The 24,831-nt window shown below is 39.1% G+C and overlaps 1 long non-coding RNA gene across 1 annotated transcript in view; it reads right to left on the bottom strand.

The window, feature by feature from the left end:
* Positions 1–22,631, bottom strand: part of LOC129650180 (uncharacterized) — a 138,697-nt gene extending 116,066 nt beyond the window's left edge. Inside the window, exons 1-2 of the long non-coding RNA XR_008713653.1 lie at positions 22,535–22,631; positions 14,329–14,534 (exon numbers count right to left, since the gene is read on the bottom strand). This is a non-coding gene — a long non-coding RNA (uncharacterized LOC129650180). The remainder of the gene's footprint in view (positions 1–14,328; positions 14,535–22,534) is intronic.
* Positions 22,632–24,831: the final 2,200 nt, after the last annotated feature.

The raw sequence follows: 24,831 nt of genomic DNA, 5'->3' as shown, positions 1-24,831 counted from the left end.
TGGTGTATTCTACTAGTATGCTAACCTCTATTTCCAACTATGTTGCTGCAAATGGCATTATGTCATTCTTTTTATGATTGAGTAATATTCTAGTGTGTGTGTGTGTGTGTGTGTGTGTGTGTGTCCTGCATTGCAGGCGGACTCTTTACCATTTGAGTCACCAGGGAAGCCTTATATGTGTATATATACACACATACTGCATCTTCTTTATCGATTCATCAGTTTATAGACATTCAATTTGCTTCCATGTCTTAGCTATTGTAAATAATGCTATCATGAACACTGGGGTGCATGTATCATTTCAAAGTATGGTTTTTTCCAGATATATGCCCCAAAGTGAATGATATGACCACTATATGTTCAGCTTTTTAAGAAGTCTCCATACTGTTTTCCATAATGGCTGCATCAATTTACATCCTACAAATAGTGTACAAGAGTTCTCCTTTCTCCGCACCCACTCCAACATTTTTAATGGTGGCCATTCTGACTGGTGTGAGGTGATATCTCATTATAGTTTTGATTTGCATTTCTCTAACAATTAGTGCCACTCCAGTACTCTTGCCTGGAAAATCCCATGGATGGAGGAGCCTGGTGGGCTGCAGTCCATGGGATAGCTATGAGTCGGACACGACTGAGCAACTTCACTTTCACTTTAAACTTTCATGCATTGGAGAGGGAAATGGCAACCCACTTCAGTATTCTTGCCTGGAGAATCCCAGGGATGGAGGAGCCTGGTAGGCTGCCGTCTATGGGGTCTCACAGAGTCAGACACGACTGAAGCAACTTAGCAGTAGCAGCAGCAGCAGCAACAGTTAGTGATGCTGAACATCTTTTCATGGGCCTACTGGCCATCTGTATGCCTTCTTTGGAGAGATGTGTATTTAGGTCTTCTGCCCATTTTTTATTAGGTTGTTTATTTGCATTTTTTGTTATTGAGCTGAATGAGCCGTTTGTATACTTTGGAAATTTAGCCCTTATCAATTGTATCATTTACAAACATTTTCTCTCAGTCCATAAGTTGTCTTTTCATTGTGTTTATGGTTTCTTTTGCTGTACAAAAGTTTTTGAGTTTGATTAGTTGGTTATTTCTGCTTTTATTTCTATTACCTTGGGAGACTGACCTGAGAAAACATTGCTGTGATTTATGTCAGAGAAGGCTTTCCCTATGTTCTTTTCTACAACTTTATTGTGTCATGTCTTATGTTTAAGTCTTTAAGCCATTTTGAGTTTAGTTCTGTGTATGGTGACAGGCTGTGTTCTAACTTCATTGATTTACATGTGGCTGTCCAGTTTTCCCAACACCACCTGCTCAAGACACTGTCTTTTCTCCATTGTATATTTTTGCCTCCTTTGTTGAAGATTAATTGTCCGCAGGTGTGTGGGTTTCTTTCTGGGCTCTCTGTTCTTTGAACACAGGAGTCTTGACTTCAAGACTTTTAAATGAGCCCATCTGAACTCAGCTCACAACAGGGATTGAATAGCATCATCCAGGACTAAAACAGCACAGATATGAATAGGAGTCTGTGCTTCTGTGTGTGTGTGTGTGTGTGTGTGTGTGTGTGTGTGTGTAATACAAATAATATGCTTAAGCATTATTTAACATCAATAATGTTAACATCAATCTCTTTTCAAAAGGAAATTAGAAAACCACGTTAGGCAGTTCTAATGAGATCCAGATCTTCTAGAAACATCACTCAGGTTCAGTTTCATCTATTGATTCCTTTCTATGCCAGTATTCTGCACTGGAATAATGGCTTCCTTGCATTAGGGGTTATGCTCCTTGCTAGAGAAATTATCAATATTGGCCTTTAATTATCAAAAGTTTAGGATATCAGTGTAGATGCTTTATCTGCTTTCATACTACATTTGAGCCACTAATGTTTGTAAGCTGATAATATACAGTTGTGCACAATATGAAAATTCAGTGGATTGCCTTTTTTTTTTAATACACACTCTATAAAATACTTGCTATGCCTATTTCATTACTCTGGATAGCTTTTTCCAGCACTGGGCACTACACACGTACTGAAGGCAGACCAGAGATACCTTCTAATATGACCCCATCAATACCTCTAAGTCTCCCTCACTGCACAGATACCATATTCTTGCTATGTGTTCTCTTATCATTTGAGATGGGATTCTGAGAAAATCAAATTCTGAGGAAGGAGATAGTAAGTCATGTGGTAACTTGTGGTAATTATGATGTGACTCAGTAATCATTTCCTTGAGATAGAGAGATTTGCCAAGTGTGATCACAATCTAAAAGAAAGCAAGCTGGCTAATTGGAAGCTGGGTCTTTGCATTTGCATTCTACTCTGCCTTCCAAAACCCACAAAGGCAACCCCAGAAGAAGCTTCATGTTTTGTGATAGACAGACAAGCATGCACACAGCTCAGGGCCCTGAGGCATCTATAAATCCTGAAAAGCCCTGACAGGAGAACAGCACACCTGCCATCAGCTGCATCAGACTCTCCTAAGGCAAGATGAAGCCACGGCCTGAAGACAATATCTCCTCTCACCCATCTTACCCCAGGGTTATCATGGCTGTGGCCTTCAGCAATGCAGTCTGACACAAGGCATGGCAACAACAGTAGATGGAAAAAAAAAACAGTGGGGCAATGTTACTTTTTTCTGTATCATTCCTCTCCCTGGCTGTAAGGAAATCATTCCTTAGCTTCTACCAAAATGCAGGAAGAAGATAGATAATGCTGTAGGTATATTGCATTTGTGTGACCAATTACATGGACAGGACATGCTTTCTGTGCAGAGAAGTCTGTGTACATGCTTTCCACAATACACGTATTTGCATTAACCTAAAACATAGCCTGTATGAAACATATTTACCAAGATCTGAGTTGAGAGATGAATTTAACCCCATGGGCCAAGTAAAGGGATATCATGTTCTTTGTTTACCAGTTTCCCATTCTTTCCTCTAATCCCCATAAAATAATGTTTTCTCCTAGATTTTTCACACACTACCCTCAAGTTTCTCACAGCTACCAACTAATAAACTATATAATCAGTGATGATGGAAAAATTAAGACCATCAGCCTGGTGAATCCTATATAACACACAGACCCAAAGGACACTCCAGGGCAAGAGAACTTTTAACTTCAGGCCATCTCAAGGACCACCAATAAGATAAAAGTCTTTTACTGGCTAAACCTGCCTGTTGGAGTGACATTATTCCCTACAAATACAATTAAAAGCTTCAGTTCCTTTTTCCAGTAACTTGTCTTACATTTCATAAATCTCTATACTGCACTATCAGTCTCAATAAAACATAAAAAATTGGCAATCTGATCTGTTCTATTAATAAGTGGAAATTATGAATTCATTGAAAATATAGCTCTAAAAATATCAAGAATACTATACCATTTGTCCATTTAAGATATTTTATTAGGAGTATATATCAAGAATACTATATATTAGGGAAGGATTTCTTAAATAGAACACAAAACTCACAACTCATAAAAAAACTATGAAATAATATGTATATGAAATATGCATTATATGCTTAAATGTATATACTTACACATATGTATTTAAATCACATCACAGAAATCTAAACTAAGAAAAGGACAAGGCAAATATCCAGAGATAATTTCATAACATATAACAGGAAAACATTTTGATTAGTTACCCTTTCTTTGTGTACCGTATTACTAAGAATTTAAAGCAAGACAAAGTCACATCTGCCTTCTAATACAAGTCTTAAGGTTTTACACAAAATTCTATGTGAGCAGCCAATCCAGATGAATAACTACTATGAAGGGAATAAAATTATCATTTAGTAACTACAGAGTTTGGTTTTCTACTTAATCACTAGTATTTGCATGGCTATCAATAAAAGTCTTGAAAATATTTTCATGCTCAGAGTACATAAAGAGTTCCATTAACAAATTAGAAGGTAATCAAAATCTACTGAAATAATAAGGGGCATACCCAGTGACTCAGTGGTAAAGAATCTGCCTGCAATACGGGATACGCAGGAGACGCAGGTTCAATCCCTGGGTAGGGAAGATTCCCTGGAAGAGGGCATGGCAACCCACTCCAGTATTCTTGGCAGGACAATCCCATGGACAGAGGAGCCTGGCAGGCTATTGTCCATGGGGTCACAAAGCACTGGACACAACTGAAGTGACTGAGCACGCAATGGAATGGCAAACAAAGAAAATAATTGATATAGATAAAAAGATGCCAAAATAGCCAAGAAAATGTTTTCAAAAGACATTCAACCTCACAAACTAAAAGGGAAATAGAAATTAAAGTAATTTATATTAATGCCACAATTTTAGGAATAAATCAAATCTCTGCAACTATCAAGTGCTGGTAAGAATGCAGAGATGTGGAAGTCCTTGCACAATGCTAGTGGAATTAATAAAAAGAAGATGAGATGGAACTTGATGAACAATTTGACCACATTAGGAAAATTTTAAGTATGCATGTTGTTAAAAAAAATGAGTATACATATCCTATGACCCACTCAATACAGTTTAGAAAAAGTGAGAACTTGCTCAAAAAAGATAAAAAACACTTTTACTGTGATACTATTTATAATTGCAATAAAACTAAAAACAATCCAAAAGTTCAAGCTATGGGAATTTATACATAAAATATTGTTATGTGCTAGACTAATATGCATCAATTAAAGTGAATAATTTTATATGTTTATATTTCAAAAGCATGTTAAGTCAAAAAGGAAATAACAATATTAAGTATAAAGTCATTTATGTAAATATATGAAAACATAAAAACAGAGTCTTGGTCATATAACTGTTCCTGATATTTATTGCTACAGAAAAAAACCAACCCAAAACTTAGATGGCTTGAAACAATATCATTTATTTTGCTATACTATAGACATAACTGTGTTCCCCTAAAAGCCATATGCTGAAGCTCTAATTCTCAACGTGACTATATTTGGAGTTAGGAATAAATTAGGACTAAATAAGGCCATGAGGTAGGATCCTAATCTGACAGGAGGGTCCCTGAGAGTTTACTGGCTCTCTCCACCATGGAGCACTCAACAAGGAGGCCATCTACAAGCCAGGAAGAGAGCTCTCACCAAAACCCAACTGTGCTGGCTCCCTGATCTTGGGCTTCCAGCCTCCAAAGCTGTGAGAAAATTAATTTTCATTGGTTAAGCCACCCAGTCTGTGGTGTATTGTTATGGCAGCCCAAGCTGACACAGCTCACCAAGTGCAAGCTGGGTAGGCCCTGATGGGGACATCTCATTTCCACTCCACTCAGCTTCAGCTGGGAGGCTCAAAGGCTGGAGGCTCCAATCACCTGAAGACTCGGTCACTCACCTGTCTGCCATCTGGTGGTGGAAGAGCTGGGGCTGCTTGGGGACATCTCTCTACCTCTATGTGGTCTATAGATGTGAGCTCTCCAACTCAGCCTGGTACCTTCAGCTTTTTTTTTTTTTTGGCGGGGCTGGGTTGGGGGGAGGTACAGGAGGGGAGTTGAACAACACAATTTATTATCTTAGAGTTCTGAATTCCATAAGTCTGACACAGGTCATAAGTCACAACATGCTTCACTTAGAGTAATGGCAAGGATGAATCCTCCTGGAGGCTCTGGGAAAGGATCCATTTTCTTGCCTTTTCTAGCTTCTGAAGGCCACCTACACTTCCTGGCTCATAACACCCCCTCATGTTACTCCAATCTCTTATATTCATCATCGCATTTCCTCCTTCTTCCTCTGACTTCTGCTGCCTCTCACTTAGGAGCACCTCTTTGATTACACTGGGCCCACCCAGATTATCAAGGATAATCACATCTGCCAAATCTCTTTAGCCATGTACCATAAAATTCACAAGATCTGGTGAAGAAAAAACATGGGTGTATTTGGAGAGTCATTATTCTTTAGCTGAACTTCTTACCCATCAACTCAGAGCTCTCTGTCCCAACAGGGAGAAAGTCAGGTAGAAACTGCATACTTTTTGATGACCTTGCTTGACTTTGAAGTTCTGCATTGTCCCTTCCACTCTATTCTAATTGTCAGCAGTGAATACTGCTGCTGCTGCTGCTAAGTCGCTTCAGTCGTGTCTGACTCTGTGAAACCCCATAGACAGCAGCCCACCAGGCTTCCCGTCCCTGGGATTCTCCGGGCAAGAACACTGGAGTGGGTTGCCATTTCCTTCTCCAATGCATGAAAGTGAAAAGTGAAAGTGAAGTCGCTCAGTTGTGTCCGACTCTTAGCGACCTCATGGACTGCAGCCTACCAGGCTCCTCCGTCCGTGGGATTTTCTAGGCAAAAGTACTGGAGTGGGGTGCCATTGCCTTCTCCAGCAGTGAATACAGCCAGCCTTTATTCAAATGTAAGGAGTACGAAACATTTTGCTGTTGTGTTGTTGTTGTTTAGTCACTCAGTCATGTCCAACTCTTTGTGACCCCATGAACTGCAGCTCACCAGGCTCCTCTATGCATGAGATTCTCCAGACAAGAATACTGGAGTGGGTTGCCATTTCCTACTCCAGGGGATCTTCCTGACCCAGGGATCGAACCTGCATTGCCTGCAAGTCTCCTGCATTGCAGGTGGATTCTTTACCACTGAGCCACTGAGAATAACCCAGTAAAAAAAAAAAAGGACAAAACATTACATCTTTTTTTTTTTTTTTTTTGAGTATAGTTGCTTTACAGTGTTGTGTTAGTTTCTGCTGTACCATGAAGTGAATCAGCTATATGTACACATATATCCCCTCCCTCTTGGACCTCCTTCCCATTGTATCCTGATAGGAGAAATATAAAAATTTTGCATATATTTTAAAACCATCAGTACATGTGTGTCCCAGGGAGGAGGTGGCTATATGTGTGTGTTTTGTGTACATGCATAAACAAAGGTACGTTTAAAGATGAACTGGGCATACACCGAATTCTTGATAGTGATTGTGCCAGTGGAGGAAATGAACAGAACCTGCAAAATAACTCAAGTTTTTTCGCATTAATCTTTAATATCTTAATATTTTAGTTGAAAGTTAAGAATTTTAGTGACACATATTAATAAGTATCAGTCTGAGGAGGTCTGGAATAATGCATCTGGAGGGTTAATTGCATTGACAGACCCAATTAAAGGTCTCCCCACATTCACACCTTTTAAACTACCACTTAATACCCCTCCCCTCAAGAGACAGAGTCTGTTTCTCCAGTCCTTGAACTGGTCTGGCCTTGTAACTTGGTTTGTTTAATATGAAACAATGGGTTTAACATGCTAGTTTTGAGACATGGTTTTAGGAGACCTTGCACACTTCTGCCTTCTTTCAGATGCCTGCATTCAATCGCAAGAACAATCCTGCACTAGCTTATTAAGGGATGACAGGCCACGGGAGCCTAGGTGAGTCAGCCCAGCTGTGGCCATTATAGACCAGCCGATCCTTGCCCCTTATCAAGCTGATAAACCAGCTGACCACTGTGAAAACAGGACCACAGACCCAAAATAGAGTTTCTTATGCTAAGTTCCACGCCATCAAACCAAGACTTAATTACAGTTTCAGTTCTCCCAGAAATAGAATGGGAAATCAGTCAATCAGGTAATGCCTGATGAGCACTAGTTATGTAAATGACCTGGTTGACCTCTGCCATCTCCTAAAAGCCACTAAATTTATAATAACCAATTTGCTTTTCTGTCTTGTAGAACCTCCTTGTTCCTGCTGTCTTCTGCTATTAAGGTCTTTCATTTTGTTCAGCTCCTCAGAGTTCCTTTCTATCTGCTAGATTGCATGCTGCCCAATTCAAATCAATTTTGTTAAACTATACTCTTAAAGTGCCTCAGTTTATCTTTTAACACCATACATGCATGAACTTCCCATGTAATCCCTGTACTTATTAGAAATAATAAATGTTGTAAGCAACCAAATTTTGAATTGATATGTTACACAATAATACAACCTGATATAAAATGCTTGTTACTGTTCTCTAAGCTTTTCTATATTTTACATTTATTTATTATTACTTTTCCAAAATTAAATGGAAAAAAGTGGAATAGAAAGAAAATTGAAGATGCATTGATGGAAGGTTCAAAACCTAAAATGGCAATTGGTTTCTTATTTTGACTGCCACGAATAACAAAATTTCACAGGTACTTATTATGCTTTTTGTATTTAGAAGGAGGCCTTTGGGGGTAATTAAAATACTACTATTGAGCATAGCAAAACAACCAAAGCACATTAATTATAACAAGAAAATTGCACACTAGAAAATGTGTACTTGTTGATATGTTACTTTGATCCAAGAAACACAAAATACTTACAGTAATTAATCTTCATTTATTCCCTGGGATGAAATGAGTATTTCATCCAATAATAGACAAGTGCTATTTTTATTTTGTCTATTAAATAATAGTTGCTGCTACTACTGCTGCTAAGTCGCTTCAGTCGTGTCCAACTCTGTGTGACCCCATAGACGGCTGCCCACCAAGCTCCACCATCCCTGGGATTCTCCAGGCAAGAACACTAGAGTGGGTTGCCATTTCCTTCTCCAATGCATGAAAGTGAAAAGTCAAAGTGAAGTCACTCAGTTGTGTCTGACTCTTAGAGACCTCATGGACTGCAGCCAACCAGGCTCCTCCGTCCATGGGATTTACCAGGCAAGAGTACTGGAGTGGGGTGCCATTGCCTTCTCCGATTAAATAATGGCAGTTTAAAACAAAAAACAAAAAAAAAATAGTAATGAAAGATCAATGAAGTAGGGAGTTCCTAAATTTTCTTAGCCCAAATTGCTCACATTTTTCCAAGGAGATTCAATAATGGGAATCTTTTTACTCATTGTTATGGATTGAATATTTGTGACCCCTACCCCTGCCCCACCAATTCATATGCTGAAGCCCTAATCCCCAACAATGCCCATGTGATGGTATTTGGAGGAGGATATTTGGGAGATGGTTAGGTCATGAGGGTGGTGCTTTCATGAATAGGATTAGTTCCCTTATAAGAAGGGAAAGTAGCCAGAGCCTCCCTCTCTCTGCCATGTGAGGATACAGCAAGAAGACTACGCCATTAATTAGGAAGAGATTCCTTCATCAGAATGCAACCATGCTGGCATCTTGATCTCAAACTTTCTAGCATCAAGAATTGTGAGAAATAAACCCCTAGTGTTTAAATGCCCCAGTCGATGATATTATTATACCACCTGAACTAAGACACTCATCCAGTAACCTCTTTACATACTAATCCTTAAAAAACAACAAAACTATGTGAAGAAATTTATATTATATTTACAGTTCGGCGATTTATTTAAAAAAAAACTACATGGATGTTTTCAATATTGAAAGAGAGATTTTAATTGGTCATTTCACTATTAATGAGACAGTATGTGTTTATGATTTTGCACAACTACTGCAGTTTCATTAAATTTTATCCTTTTCAATAGAGATATCTTTCTGTTAATAACTAAAAATAATTATATTGTTTGGTGCAACTCTTCCTATCAGGAGACTCAGCAATGAGAAGGAAAATCTTTCATCAGACCAGCTGACCTAACGTTTGGTTTGAAAAAATATAAGTGTGTATACCTACATGCACGCATTGACCTGGAAGTAATTTTTTCAAGGGTATCTGTAAGGCTCATCACATCAAGCAGATCAAAATTAATTGTCAAGGGAGGCAGCTATTATGGTTCTGCCCTCTTGGACCAATACATATAAAGACAATGGTTGAAAATCAATAGTGTCACTAGGTCAAGGGCACTTGACAGTACGGAACCCATAAATGCTCTTCGTCCATATTTACACAGAGCTGATCTTCAAAAACAAAGTGATTTCCAAAGTCATAATCTCTACTCATGTGAAATTCTCAAGGCTTTTGTGGAAGTTACTACCCAGTACATATTTCTGCTGTCAGACTACTTCTGTCACTGCATTTAAACCATGAAGTGCATTTGCTGCTGATTCGACTATTATGGCAGGAAAATGACCTGTAAAGTTCTTTTGAGGAGCCTGGCATTTTGCATATATTATAAAAATACAAAGAAGAGGAAAATGTGTTAAAAATGAAGTTTATGAAAAGTCATCTAACTAAACTTTACATTTCATAGAATACAGAGACTGCCTGATTTGTCAGACTGAAAAGCGGGGGTGTGGGGGTGGGGGAGAAACCTGTCAAGGCAAAAGAAAAAAAAAATCTCCATATTCTCATATTTTCAAGGGCAGTTGTCAACTTTTTTTTCTATCTACAAAATCTTGATGGTAAGTGACAAAGTAGAAAATGTGTCAAACTATATTATTTGACCTCTTTTTGGTGGTTCGGATGTGCAAAGAACTTAATAGATTGGAACATATGCTTTATTTGGGAGTGGGGGTGTGAAGAGAGATAACTGTGTGTGGACTGAGCTTTGAGAGCAATCTGCACTTGAAAGTGATGACAAAAGCCTCAATTTTTTAATAAGTTCTCTAAAGGAAGAGACCTTGGTTTCTGGGAAGGAGGTTAGAATTATGTCCCTCAAAGGTAGCGGTGAATATCTATGCTTAACTCACAGCAATCAAATACTTGACTAAGAGACAAAATTTCTGAGTCTGTACCTGGTGCCAGAATATTTATCAACACCAAGTGTCTCTCATCACTGATACTGTAAAACAAACAAAAAAAATCACTTGGGGGCTGAAAGGTACTGCTATTTTCCACATCAAGACATTTTGCCAAGAGGATGCACAGGTATAGAGGTCAGGAACAGCCTTGTTCCTATTCTCAGTTTTCCTAAATTGGGGGATCAGAGGAAGGGAAGGCAATTAACCATTTCACTTTTGATCATTAATAAATGTGTCATTAAAGGGGTGTGGGTGTGTGTGCACATACGCACACGCACCAGTTGACTGATCAGAAATCAAACCCACGGTCGTGTTTCCTGACCCAGAATGGGAATTTTTATTCCTTAATCATATTCCCCTGGCTGCTTCACTGACCAGCTTCAGTGTGAGATTCAAGGCAAGCACATTATTTACAAGAATTAAAGAGCTTGGGGAGTTGGATGGCGGAAGGGGGACATTTTTTTTCACAGCAGCAATCACAAGCATCAATACAGCTAAAAGTCAGTCTGCATTTCCATCAAAACCTCCTGATTTGCAGCCATTTATAACTTGGCTATAAAAATCACTCCTAGGCTGCAATTCGGCAAATAGTGCCTCGGCTGAGGGGAAAATTGTCCCCTCTTGGTAGCTGTTGGCCTGTTTGGATTTACCTTTTGTTTTAGTGATTTGAAGGAAATACACAGTTATTGGAAAGATGCTCTTTAAATGTAACCCTTAGGAGGAGAAAATGTTTGCACTTTAAGGTATTCATTTGTATTTCCACCTCCGGCAAAAGGAGTGACTTTGACTATACAGTTTAATCCTGTTGTGGTCCCAATTATTTTTGGCATTTTCAGAAAGCGAAGACAATGGGCAAAGCCTTCCATTCAGAGGCAGTTAGTCAGCAGAAAGGTTTTAAATGCTTGTGAGGTTTGTATTCCCCAAGCCACCTCAAAGGACAGGCTGTTGACCGTTGTCTCAGAAGTAATTTCCTCCTATAAAGACCGAATCAGTATGATAGCACTGGAGAGCTCAGCATTTTTAATTGCCTCAAGGTGCTTATTTGCAGGGAAGGGATAAGCTCAGGAGGATCAAATAAGGAAAGAAAACTTGGCTCAGCCTCCCAGATGAATCTGATCCTTTTCTCCTCTCATCACTTTCACATCTGTGATTTTCCTCCTTCCCCACAACCCACCCCCCACCCCCCATGCCAAGAAAGGAACGTGCTCTTCTCTACCATTAAGGAGAGGTGATGACTAGGGCCCAAGTCAGATGTTCCTGATCTGTTCCTGGAGCCCCGTTTGCCCTTGCCTTTGCACTTAAGAGAAGTCTGGCAGCTGGCAGCATTCTCTGCAGCCCCATGCAAAGCCACATGGCCAGCTGGAGTGCTCCTGAGTGGAAAAACAGTAAGATTGAAAGTGCACTGGGGAAGAATAAGCCCTCAGTGCTTAAGTCATGGGACGAAGAATGTGACAGTTGGCACTAGCTTCTTGACTCTAAAAAGTAACTGGGTTTCCTGCTGGGACATCTGTGGAATTCCTCGACCCAGGGGCAGGTGGTCCTGGAACTCAGCTTTCTGAGAGTGGAAAGATATTCATGTATTCCCTCTCATCCATCAACTTGGGGTATACTCCTTTAGACTCTCGAAACTCAACATTTTATCTTTTTACAATGTCCCTGGGAGAGGGGACTACTTCCATTTAGCCAATGAAGGAAAGCACAGATAGAAAAGCCAGCTGATGTGTTCTCTGAGCCAATGATGAAATTACATCTCCCATGTCCCCATTTGGGACTTTAGCCATTCTGGCCTAGGGAATGGGGAGGGAGGCCAAAATCTTCTTTAAATCATTTGTGAGTTCACATAAAAAATAAAAGGAGACATTTTAAGTCTTTGCACATGGCGTCCAGCACTCAGAGCATGACACAGGCCCCTGGCCTGGGACTCACACATTCAAGAGCCCATTCTGGAATGCCTCCTATAGTTATGGGCACAAGCCTACCCAGAATCTCTGCCCTGCCCTCTTCAAGACCATTAACCCAGATTCTCCCAGTCAAGCAACTTCCTACTGCTCTGGACTTTCCCTCATCTGTCTTACAGCGTGAGGGAAGCAAACACATACATCCTTGGGGCCAAGAACAGGGATGGCTGTTTTCTGGAGATATGGATAAAGCTTGGCCATGCAGGACAGAGTGCCCACACGTGTGTGCAAACCCCTCTGCAGAGCAGGACAAGGCAAGATGGGGAGTGAAGAAGGGCTGGTGTGTACAGGGGTGTTTCTCTGTCACAGCGCTGTGTTGTGCACACAAGTCCAAGAATTCTCAATTCAAAGTTGGCCTTCTAGGGTGTTCTGAAAGTATGTGTGCCAAAGTAGAAGAGAGATAAAAGGATATAAAAACATTTTACTTATCAATTTATGAGTCTGATATAAAACTTTAAATTACTTATGTAGACCTATGGTATATGGGCCGCCACTTGGACTCCTACTTTAGAATCTTTGAAGGTTTAGATGGACCTGAGGCAAAACCACACAAAGGATGAGCTGATCTGTGCCCAGACTTGTCATGAACATATGAATATATGAGTCTCATTCTATTTTACCTTTTTTCCTTCAGTTGAAATCATATGCATATACTCTACAACGATAATTGCCCAGAAGCATACCTGTCATCTTATTTCACTTTTATCAGTTTCTAGTTCCTCTGTATCTTTCTTTTCCTGCTATTTTTTTAAACAAAATTTAATTACCATCAGAATACTATAAAGTGATTATCCTTCATTCACATTTCTATTTATCCCTCCCATACTCTCTCTGGTTCATTCTGAAATTCTAAGATTCTTTAAAATTTTTCCAATGGTATTATTCTATTTCCACAAGTCATAATTAAATTTTTGCTGCTCTATGATTATATCAAAATGAAAACTAACCATAAGCACATACACTAACATGAAGCCTTTAAGAGGCTTTTGTTTTTTCACTCTTTTTCCTTGCTGGCCCATTTCCAAATGCAGGGTTTTGCCAAGTTATTTTAGTTTCAGGCTATTGAGCTTTTAATTATTGTATGTCCTTTCCAATCCAAGAATGCTTACTTACAGAATCACATCTAGAAGACAAAAATCTAGCTTCCTAACCTCTCCACACACAAAATCAGATTCCACTTGGATTAAAAATTAAGCATATTGTGAATCCTGTTTATAACATCCTGACAAAGCCTTTGAAACACTTTGTCAGGTGGAACTATAGACCCTGAGAGAAAGGAAAGAGAGCGGTGGCTGGAATGAGGGGACACAGGATGGAGGCCAAAAACACACTAGGGGGCAGGACAAGCAGAGAGCTGGAGCTCAGGGCACACATGGAAGCCAAACACAGCAGGAGGGAGGTGTCCATCCGCAGCTGGGGGTCATGCCAAAACCAGATGTAAGGGAAATGCAGCCAAACAAAGCTAGACAAGTGGGAGGACAGCAAAGCAGTCAGGTGAACCTACACACTTCTATATGGAAGCCAGGAAGAAAGCAGTACCTCAGTTTCCACCACTGGGACATCCCTGGAACTTCAAATGCAGGGGGCCCAGATGGATCCCAGGCATGGAATCCACATGCTGCAACTAATAGACCCCACATGCCACAATTAAGATCCAGCACAGTCTAAATATATTTTTTTCTTTTTAATTTTCAGCACAGAGCAAAAGACACTAATTCCTCATATCTCTACAACACTTGACAGGTTACAAAGCACTTTCATGTATAATATGAAGCTTAATCCTCATGCATGATAAATTATGGATTATTAACCCCATTTACAGGTGAAAAAAAAACTGAATCTTACTGAGTTTCCTTGTCTGACACAGTGTAAACCTAAAAGAGGGAGAGACGGTTCTTGAGGCTGGGTCTTCTGATGCTCAATGCAAATGCATGCTCTTCTATGACACCACAAGGCTTCTAACTCAGCATGCACACCACACATGGGTTACGATGACAGCTCTCAGCTCACAGAGTAATGTTCAGACTTTCTGGATGCCCTTTTGTTACTTCCTGCAATTGGGGTGGGAGGAGTGAGAAGAACCTTAATACTCCTTCTGGTTGTCATTTCTCCAACAGCCATTTATGACAGTTCCATGAGTCTGACCTCTGGCAGGACCCTAGACACATCATGCCAGCATCAAATTTATGACAATCCTAACTACTGCCATCCAATCTGCTAACCTGTGCAGAGCACAGACATCAGGAAATATGTCTCTCTGTAAATACAATACAGGGGAACTTATTTGTTGTGGCAGCAAGGAGCAGAAAAGGACATTGCTCTCAGGGCCCCAAGGGGAGAAAAAAGATGATATATGATGTAAGGTAAGGTATTAATCATGTCTGACACCTCTGGATAATCAGCTGGAGTTATCCTTGGGAACAACTGCTTTTCAAGGATGGAATGAGAGAATAATAAATGGGGAGGGACTTATCAAATGAGATGGCCTAACGTGATAAGATACTGAACTCTAAAGCTCGGCATCCTTCCTGGAAATCTGGCTGGCAATTAAATTCAAGAGTTGGAAGGTTGTCAAATGGTTGTTAATGTTTTGTTTAACATTTGTCTCATCTGCACCAGAGTCATCCCAGTAGAAGCTCAAAGTCTGAGTTCAGGAGACCTACCATCAGTCAAAATTATTATCCTCAAGATCTGTAGCTTTGTGAAGCATTTCCTGTGTTTCCTAGAAAAGGCTGCCATCATGGGCACATCTCCAAGCCAGCTCAGGCAGCGCTGGAGCTTATTTCTGCCTGGGTAGAGATCACCACACTGAAGAATGCCTGACAAATGATGAAACACAAGCTCCCAGATGGCAACGTGGTGCCACAACAAAGGATACAACAAAACGTGATCCATGAAGAGTGCAGTCAAACTGCAACTACATCTATCATTTAGAATTAATGCCAAAGTCCACCTATACTCACACATCTGAAAACCTTACTTACCCTACCCTCTTGAACTTAAAAGGATTAAAATATATTTAAAGTGCAGTCATGTCTTTCACGGAATTCTTCATTTCCTTTGCTACGAATCCGTTGTGATTTTTTATTTTTAATAAAAAATGATTTAGAACTATGTAGTCCTCTACATTTCATCAAGAGTTTTTGTAATTTCAATTTTCACAACAATGCATTTTATTTCAGCAAGCACTGACTGATCACCTGCTTTGTGTCAGTCTCTCTTCCAGGCACCAGGAAATGCAAAGATAAGGAAGTTAAGAAAGCTGTCTTGAAATACCCAGAGTTTAAGAAGAAAAACAAAGGCATAAATGGTTTATTATGTTGTAAGGGCTGTGACAAAGATATGGGCATAATAATATGTGAACACAGACGGGGTCAAGTGACTTTGCAAGGTCATACCTTTGAAATGCAGTAGAGGATAGAAAGAAACCATGACTTCTAACTTAAATCTGGAACAATTTCTACTGTACCAAAGCTACCTTCTTATGTCAACCATACTCTTAGGCTTTCATTGAACTTCCTTTCAGTGACTTACAAATCATGATTTACAAAAATTGTTCATTTGCTCTCTTTTGCACCTGTCCCTCAGAGTCCTTTCTCCACTTAAATCCATACACTGATTTTATTTCTCAGTCTTAGCCACTAAGTCCCAGTGGCCATGCTTGACTTTTTTTGCCCTTCAGGTTTTAACAAGATTCAGCAGCTTCACTGAATCAAGAAATCCTCTTCTCACTTGCTCTCTACCATCTATGCACTATATTCTATTTGGGCTCTACCAGGTGTGACCCTTCTTGAACAAGCACAGCTCAGCCACAGAAACAGAATTCTTTAAGGCAATCACCATAAAGGAGGTTATACGTTCATTCTAATGGTGCTGTGATTGTTCATAGTCATATCATTAGGAACTTTTCTTTTAGAACTACATTTGGCATTTGCAACTCCTTTTGCTTTGAATAGTTGTAATGGTGGCAAAATTTCAGCCTTCTGATGTTGGCTATGATTTTTGCAAAGAATCAAAGATATAGCTAGTTAAGATAATTCTATTTGTACTCAAAACAAGTTACTACCTTAATTAATTGATATTTGCTCTCTATAGTGGTTCATATGTGGACTCAATGAGTAATTCTGATATTTTTTGAACAACATTACTATGACTGGAACAGAAATATAACCTTCTATGGTGATTTATTTATGGAGATACATCAGTCCAAGTGAGGCTTCCCAGGTGGCTCAGTAGTAAAGAATCCAACTACCAATACAGGTGATACAGGAGAGGTGGGTTCAGTCCCTGGGTCGGGAAGATCCCCTGGAGCGGGAAATGGCAATCCACTCCAGTATTCTTGCCTATAAAATCCCATGGGCAGAGGAGCCTGGCAGGCTACAGTCCATGGGGTTGCAAAGAGTTGGACACAACTAAGCGCGCACACACACACACAGAGAAATCTAATTATTAATATTTATTAGTAGTATAAATAGAACATTAAGTTTTCTCTTCTTACATTTTTGATTGTATTGCTTTCAATTGTAAAAAATGTACTGAAAGAAATGTGTACGTTTCCAAGATAAGTTTTTCAAGTAACACCTATTTGGAAATATGAAATCTATACTGTTTGTCAAAGTATGTGTTATTATCTTAGATTAATGCTTTATGTACAACATTTATGATGTCCCTAGAAGTCTGAGGGATGTCTCGGAGCCAAGAATGCTAAAAATTGGGAGATTGCCCCTTAGGAACAAACCCAAGTCTCCACTGCACCCTGCCCACCTGAAGCTATCAACACAAGATGCTCTGTTTTATCTCTTTTTCACATTGGCATTCTGGTTACATTTTGTTTAAAGGTTCAATGCACGATACTGGATGCTTGGGGCTGGTGCACTGGGACGACCCAGAGGGATGGTATGGGGAGGGATGAGGGAGGAGGGTTCAGGATGGGGAACACATGTATACCTGTGGCGGATTCATTTCGATATTTGGCAAAACTAATACAATTATGTAAAGTTTAAAAATAAAATAAAATTTTAAAAAAATGGTCAAAGAAATAAGTAGAATAAACACCACCTAGTGATCAAGAAAAAATAAATAAATAAAGTTTGCTGCTAAATCAATTTTGAAAGGCACTAGTTTGCATATAATACCGCTCTTTTCACCACCCACATATCTCATGTAGTTACACTTTTTACTTATTTATTTCATTTTATTTTACTTTGCTAAGTTACTTCCCTGGGGCTAATGCTGATTTAAAAGTGATGAGAATGTTCTGGGTTTCAACCAGATTAAATATGTAAAGATTCAAATGCAAAAATGTCTGTTCTGATACTGAAGAGTGACAGAAATCAGTTTAACATCTCACTGAAGATTAAGAATTTCAGTAAAAGGCATTCAGGTTATATGGTAAAGGTATAGCAAAATAGTTTCATGATTAAAAGATGGTTCAAGCCCAAACACCAACTAGACTAGCAATGAGGTCCTTAAAGTCTTCTGGATACTACTTACACACCTACTAGATTGGACAAAATTCAGAATTCTGTCAACAACAAATATGGAGCAATAGGAACTCTCATTCTCTGCTGGTAGAAATGCAAAATGGTACATCCATTTTGGAAGACACTTTGGTGGTTTCTTGTTAAACTAAGCCTGCTTTTACCATACAAAGGCAAACATGCTTCTTGGCATTTTCCCAAAGTTGAAAACTTACATCCATATGAAAATCTGCACACCAATGTTTATATCAGCTTTACTGATATATGGCAAAACATGGAAGAAGCTAAGATGTCCTTCAGAAGGTGAATGGATAAAACAACTGTGGTACATCCAAAATGGAATATTCAGTTCAGTTCAGTTCAGTTCAGTCACTCAGTCGTGTCCGACTCTTTGCGACCCTATGAACTGCAGCACGCCAGGCCTCCCTGTCCATCACCAACTCCCAGAGTTCACTCAGACTCACATCCATCGAGTCAGTGATGCCATCCAGCTAACTCATCCTCTGTCATCCCCTTCTCCTCCTGCCCCCAATCCCAACCAGCATCAGAGTCTTTTCCAATGAGTCAACTCTTTGCATGAGGTGGCCAAAGTACTGGATTTTCAGCTTTAGCATCGATGTTGATTCTGGATTATAGTAAAAGTTGTGTTTTGAAATTTTTAGTTGAAAAATAATAAAAAGGACTAGGAATATTGATAGGATTATTGTGAGTCATGTTGATGTGTCTAGTTGTGGCATATCACCAAGGAGAGTATTATGCTCTCAATCTCTAACTTAAAAGGTTAGCGCTGATATAGCTTCTTAACGATTTTATAGTATTGATGCAGATCATTTTTCAAAGTATTTTAGTGGGACTAGTTCAAGAACAATGGGCATGAAACTATGATTTGATCCACAGATCTCTGAATATTGACCGTAATATTAGCCTGGTCAGGTTGATATGAGGGTTGTTTGACTTAGACGACCTGGGATTGCATCTGTTTTTAGTCCTAAGGAAGGCACAGCTCATGAGTCCAATACATCTTTGGAGGAAATTGATATTCGAATTGTTATCTCTATAGGTAACACAACTCGGTTATCTACTTCTAGTAGTTGTAGTTCCCCTGGCTTTAATTCCGATATTGGAATTATATAGGAGTCGAAGCTTAAGTCTTCATAATCTGTGTGCTCATAACTTCAGTATCATTGATGTCCCATAGTTTTTACTGTAAGGGATGGATTATTAATCTCATCTATTATATATAGAATTCGTAGAGATGGAAAAGCAATTAAAATTAAAATAATGTCTGGCAGAATAGTTCAAATTGTTTCCATCTCTTGTGCATCTATTGTGCTAGTATGGGTTAGTTATGTTGTTAATATTAAATATGTGAAATAATGTAAAGTACTAGTGAGCTAATTAAAAAGATTATTATTAGTGTGTGGTCATGAAAATGCAAGAATTCTTCTATAATGGGTGATGTTGCATCTTGAAAGCCTAGTTGTATGGGGTATGCCATATGAGATGTACAGGGCTTTCAGCTATAACTTAACTTCAACAAAGTTATATAATGTTTTACTAACATCTCATTAATTGAGAAAGACATAGTGGCTATGATGTTGGCTTGAAACCAATAATAGGTGGTTCAATTCCTTCCTTTCTTATTTTAGGTTGACATATGTAGGTTCTTCAAATGTATGGTGGGGGGCATCCGTTTAATCACTCTAAATTTGTTGTGGTTAAATCTACAGTCAGGACTTCTCGTTTAGATGTGAGTGCTTCTCAGATAATGAAAATCATTAGTATAACTGCTGTTAGGGAGATGAATGAGCCTATGGATGAAATGGTATTTCATATTGTGTATGTGTCTGGGTAATCAGAGTATCGTGGTGGTATACCAGATAGTCCTAAGAAATGTTGTGGGAAGAAAGTTATATTTACACCTACAAATATGATTGCAAAGTGGATTTTGGCTCATGTGGTGTTGCCTGAGAATAATGGAAATCAATGCACAAATCCTCCTATAATAGCAAATACAGCCCCTATTGATAATACGTAATGGAAATGTGTGACTACATAGTATGTGTCGTGGAGAACAATACCAAGGGAAGAATTGGCTAGCACAATTCCAGTCAAGCCTCCTACTGTAAAAAGGAAGATGAAGCCCAGGGCTCATATTATAGTGGGAGATCATTTGATATTGCCCCCATGAAGTGTTGCTAGTCAACTAAAGACTTTTACTCCAGTTGGGATAGCAATAATTATGGTAGCTGATGTGAAGTAGGCCTGTGTGTCAACGTCTATTCCGACTGTGAACATGTGGTGAGCCCATACAATAAATCCTAGGAACCCAATTGATATTATAGCTCAAAATATTCCTATATACCCAAATGGTTCTTTTTTTCCTGAATAATAAGTCACGATGTGAGAAATTATTCCAAATCCAGGTAGAATAAGAACATATACTTCAGGGTGTCCAAAGAATCAGAATAAGTGTTGGTACAGGAATATTATTCACTGTTAAACATGTTAGCAAGCCAGGGAAAGACACGGAGGAAATTACATGCATACTACTAAGTGATAGAAGCCAATCTAAAAAGGCTACATACAATACAAAAATTTCAACTATATGACAATTCTCTAAGAATATGGAAACAGTAAAAATATCAGAGATTCCCAGGGGTTGGAAGAAGAGAAGAATGAATAGATAGAGCACAGATGATTTTCAGGAAAGCGAAAAATAAAAGCCTCTGCATGATGTCATAATGATAGATATATGTTACTACACATTTGTCCAAATACATACAATCTACAATGTGCATACACACTAAGTCACTTCAATCATATTTGACTCTCTGAGACTCTGTGGCCTGTAGCCCACTAGGCTCCTCTGTCCATGGGATTCTCCAGGCAAGAATATGGGAGTGATGGCCATGCCCTCTTCCAGAAGATCTTCCTGATCCAAGAATCAAGTCTGCTTCTCTTACGTCTCCTGCGTTGGCAGTCAGGTTCTTTACCACTATTGGCACCTGGGAAGCCCAACATCAAGAGGGAATTGTAATGTAAAGTATGATTACGATGTTCATCAATTTAAGTTCATCAATTCTAACAAATGTACGTCTCTGGTGGGGGACATTGATAATGAAGAGGCTATGCATGTGAGCAGGCAGGGAGTATGTGAGAAATTAGTGCATCTTCCCCTCAAACTTCCTGTGAACCTAAAAGTGCTCTAGAAAGATAAAGTCTTAATAAAAAAAAAAATCATAGTAGCACCTCCATCTCTGGAGCACATATTATCAAAATATGTGGTAAAATTCAACAGCTCTTCCTGGGGATGAGGAATGGGGGAAAGGGACCACTTACACCATTAGGAATAGGAGGAAACGTCCTTAATCTGCTAAAATGAATCTCCCCAAATCCTCCAGCAAGCTTAATGGTAGAAACATTTGAATTAATTCTTTTGAAAGCATATTTCTATTTAACATCAATTTAACTGGTCAGTTCTGTAACAAAAAGAAAAACAAATAAGGAATAACAATTGAAAAGAAATAAGTCTGTCATCACTCATTGGTCAAGCTCATTAATCATAGTGTTCAGATTCTAGATTTCCTTCCTGAAGCCAATATTAAAAATCATCATTGTCTGTTTAATCTCAGCAGTGGGTACACAAGACTCCATTATATAAATCTCTATGTTTGGGATCATTTTTAATTTTAAATTTAATATGTTTCAACTTGAAGGAAGTTTAAGAAAAACACTTGCATCTTACTTAAGCAAAAATAACTATCAGAGTATACCACTTTTTAACATTTCCAAATATAACTAAGGGAGAGAAATAATTTTCAATCAGTAATTCTTTAAATGAACATTTAGTGATAGTAATAAAAATCAACTAAAAGAGCATGTGCCACAGATTAAAATAATGCCTAAGAACATTCCCAATAAAAAGATCAATTTCATGTTTCATGAACTGTCCCTTTGGCCTATGGCTTGTGACATAAAAGTCTAGAACAGAGCTGTCCACATTTGAATATGTGGATTCAACTGGCTTTAAGATACAGAAATCATGGCTTGTTTTTAGTAAGATTAAAAACAAGTTTTCATTTTTTTATGGACACTAAAAAATGCAAATAAAGCTAAATCTCTTACAAAGTACTTGGGTCATTACAATTAAAATATGAAGAAAAGAATAATCTATGAGTCAGCTGTTTTTTATTCTTAGCAGTCATATATAAATTCATATATACACATATGGAATACAGAAATGTTTTGCTGCTGCTGCTGCTAAGTCGCTTCAGTCGTGTCCGACTCTGTGAGACCCCATAGACGGCAGCCCACCAGGCTCCCCCGTCCCTGGGATTCTCCAGGCAAGAACACTGGAGTGAGTTGCCATTTCCTTCTCCAATGCATGAAAGTGAAAAGTGAAAGTGAAGTCGCTCAGTCGTGTCCGACTCTAGCGACCCCATGGACTGCAGCCCACCAGGCTCCTCCGTCCATGGGATTTTCCAGGCAAGAGTACTGGAGTGGGTTGCCATTGCCTTCTCCAATGGAAATGTTTTACTAATAGACAAAACACCTTACAAATACATTACCATTTCACTGACTTTTAGAGCTGTGGTTCACAGTCTGAACTGGAGTGGCTCCTCCACGATGTGTGGCAGGTCCTTGAAAGGAAACTTGGCATGCCCCATTCCCACAGCTAATCACGTCACCACAGTCTCCAAATCTACAGCTAATCATGTCACCACAGTCTCCAAAGACAGCATTACCTAAGTGATGCAATCCTGAATGAAGGGAAGCATTAACCTCCAGCCTGAGGAAAGGTCAAACCCTCATGTCTGAAACATTATCTAAGTTATCAAATTATTATTGGAAGAAATGCGGCCTTCTGCTGCTTCGAACCAGAGATGATTACCATGGGGTAGACATCTGAGTGAGTGATGCTATAACCTCATTTTACATGACTTGGCTTGCTGCCAATGTTTGTAGTAGTCAGATTTAATTTTCATGACACTATGAAATGTGTGCTGCATGTAAAATATTAATGTAGCACATAATTGGGCCATCTGAAATATCCAAGTTTATGTACATTGATAAATACTGACTTGGTGAAATGCTCTGTCATTCATAGACCACCCCCCCCCCCCAAAATTAAATTTTACTATCTATTCTAATTCCAACTTGCTCAAACTTCCTCTGATGTTTCTGTTCTGTTGATGCATATTAGAAGGACCCAACCAGTTTATAAGAATAAATGCTCTTCTTAGCCGTAACCATAGAGTGGATCTAATAATATAGGATTAGACATATTAAAACACCTTATTAGGAAACAGCAATAAAGCTTTCCCTATACTGTAGTTTCTTTGATCCAAAGGTCATCTATCTAAGGGAGCCTACTCTCTTCACCCAGTCTGTGTGGATTTATAACTGACCTGTGAGTTTACACTGGACTTTCTCAAATTTGTGAATAAATAACTACTTTATAGAGCCAGAAGAAATGGAATGATCATAAATAACAGGGTAGTAACAAGAAACTTCCATCAAGTAAGTAAATTTCACAACCCTTTCTCACTCTCTGGCCTGAAAACTGTAAAGCATGCAAGAATCAATTTCAGAACCCTAAAATCTATAAAGAAAAAAAAGCACAATATTGTGGTAGGGCCTTGACAATTTCTGAGGTTTTCACTTGGATGTTGCTCTTCTTATAGGGTTAAAATTTTCTCATTGATCCTTGATTGGCTTAAGACTTATCTTTTCTATTGTTTTGTTTTCTGCTATCCTCTTTCCACACACTTAGAGCCACATCTTGGTGGGCTTTTTACTTGGTGCTTGGGAAGTCCATCTTGAAACGTTTCCCCATCCAGTCAGTTGTCTTCATAGCACATGGGGACACATGGAGTCCCTGCGCACAGAGCACATTTTAGACAAGCTTCCATCCCGCTGTGCTCAGTTTTTCAATTATGTCCAACTGTGTGTGACCCCATGGACTGCAGCCCCCCAGATTCCTCTGTCCATGGAATTTTCCAGGCAAGAATACTATATTTCCTACTCCAGAAGATCTTCCGAACCCAGGGATCCATCCCATATCTCTTGAGTCTCCTGCATTGGCAGGCAGATTCCTTACCACTTCGCCACCTGGGAAGCTTCCATTAGCAATACATACATGCTGTGTAAGACAATGCCAACGAATTTTCAAACTATTGCACAATTGCATTCATCTCACACTCTAGCAAAGTAATGCTCAAAATTCTCCAAGCCAGGCTTCAACAGTACATGAACTGTGAACTTCCAGATGTTCAAGCTGGATTTAGAAAAGGCAGAGGAATCAGAGATCAAATTGCCAACATCTGTTGGATCATATAAAAAGCAAGAGAATCCCAGAAAAACATCTACTCCTGTTTCATTGACTATGCTAAAGCCTTTGACTGTGTGGATCACAACAAACTTTGGAAAACTCTCAAAGAGATGGGAATACCAGACTACCTTACCTGTCTCAAGGGAAATCTGTATGCAGGTCAAGAAGCAACAGTTAGAACTGGGCATGGAACAACAGACTGGTTCCAAATAGGGAAAGGAGTATATCAAGGCTGTATCTTGTCACCCTGCTTATTTAACTTATATGCAGAGTATATCATGAGAAATGCTGGACTGGATGAAGAACAAGCTGGAATCAAGATTGCTGGGAGAAATATCAATAACCTCAGATATGCAGATGACACCTCCCTAATGGCAGAAAGAGAAGAGGAACTAAAGAGCCTCTTGATGAAAGTGAAAGAGGAGAGTGAAAAAGCTTGCTTAAAACTCAACATTCAAAAAACAAAGATAATAGCATCTGGTCCCGTCACTTCATGGCAAATAGATTGGGAAAAAACAGAAACAGTAACAGACT

This window comes from Bubalus kerabau, chromosome 4, assembly GCF_029407905.1.
Source record: "Bubalus kerabau isolate K-KA32 ecotype Philippines breed swamp buffalo chromosome 4, PCC_UOA_SB_1v2, whole genome shotgun sequence".
NCBI lineage: Eukaryota > Metazoa > Chordata > Mammalia > Artiodactyla > Bovidae > Bubalus > Bubalus kerabau.
This window is presented reverse-complemented; position numbering and strand designations above follow the sequence as displayed.